Raw genomic sequence first — 1,161 nt, forward strand, 5'->3', positions numbered from 1 at the left:
CTACTTACTTCCTCATGCTCCCTTACAGCTAGAGTGTAGTAATTTGGCCTTGTTCCAGCTGAAGAAATGTAAAGAGAATTTTACTTGAGTGTTCTAGGAAAGATTATCTTCACTAAGAAAAGAGATAAATGGCCTGCCCGGATGCAGAGCAAGAGGCTGAGAGAGTTGGCAACCCTATCCGCTTCTTTCTGTCATACGGACCCCGCTGGAGCCACTGCCCCATGGATGATTAGGAGGATCTGGTGTACCAGGTGAACACTCAGCAGGCTGAGGACAGGATGAAATTAATGAAGAAAGCAGCAGGGATGGATGTGGAGTTGACAGTTGAAGAAACCTCACGTTGCATATAAAATTGTGATTGGAGCTAGAAGAGCCTCCTGGAGAATAATCAGCAACTTTGAAGAGAAAGAGGAAAATGAGGGAGAAGCACACAAACTAAAACTGATTCAGAAATATTGGTAAATGGTTGAGATTGCGCCAAGGTTAACGTGTTGTGACAGTTTAGATGTACTGGACAAACACCTCATTCCAGCAGCTAACACTAGAGAGTCCAAGGTTTTCTATTTTAAAATGAAGGGAACTATCAGAGGTGTCTGGCTGAATTTGCCACAGGAAGGAGGCTGCACAGAACAGCCTAGTGGCTTTAAAGCTGCTAAGGATATTGCAATGATAGAACTTCCACCAATACATCTCATTCACTTAGGTCTTGCTCTCGATTTTTCCATATTCTACTATGAAATTCTTAATTCCTGTGACCATGCCTGCAGCTTGGCAAAAGGCAGCTTTTGATGATGCAATTGCAGAAATGGTTATGCTGAGTGAAGAAAAGTATAAGGACTCTATATTTACCGTGCGGTTGTTACGTGGCAATCTGACACTGTGGACTTTAGACATGCAGGGTGATGGTGAAGAGCAGAATAAACACTTTCTTCAGGACGTGGAAGATAAGAAGCAGTGAGATCTAAAAGCCAACAAGAGACACTATCTCTGACCATGCCACTCCTTCCCATCGCACTCCCTTGGAAATTCTCCATTGTCACAGAGAACCACCAAATCTGACATTTACATTTGGTCTCAGAATTTAGGTTCCTACCCTGTTGGTGTTTTTGTAAACCATTTTCAAAAGTTCTTAAATGCAAGAGTGAATTTCTGTGGATTTTA

At 42.4% G+C, this 1,161-nt stretch overlaps 1 pseudogene; it reads left to right on the forward strand.

The window, feature by feature from the left end:
• Positions 1-221: 221 nt before the first annotated feature.
• LOC106842177 (14-3-3 protein epsilon pseudogene) lies at positions 222-958 on the forward strand (annotated as a pseudogene).
• The last annotated feature ends 203 nt before the right edge of the window (positions 959-1,161 follow it).

Source organism: Equus asinus, chromosome X, assembly GCF_041296235.1.
Source record: "Equus asinus isolate D_3611 breed Donkey chromosome X, EquAss-T2T_v2, whole genome shotgun sequence".
NCBI lineage: Eukaryota > Metazoa > Chordata > Mammalia > Perissodactyla > Equidae > Equus > Equus asinus.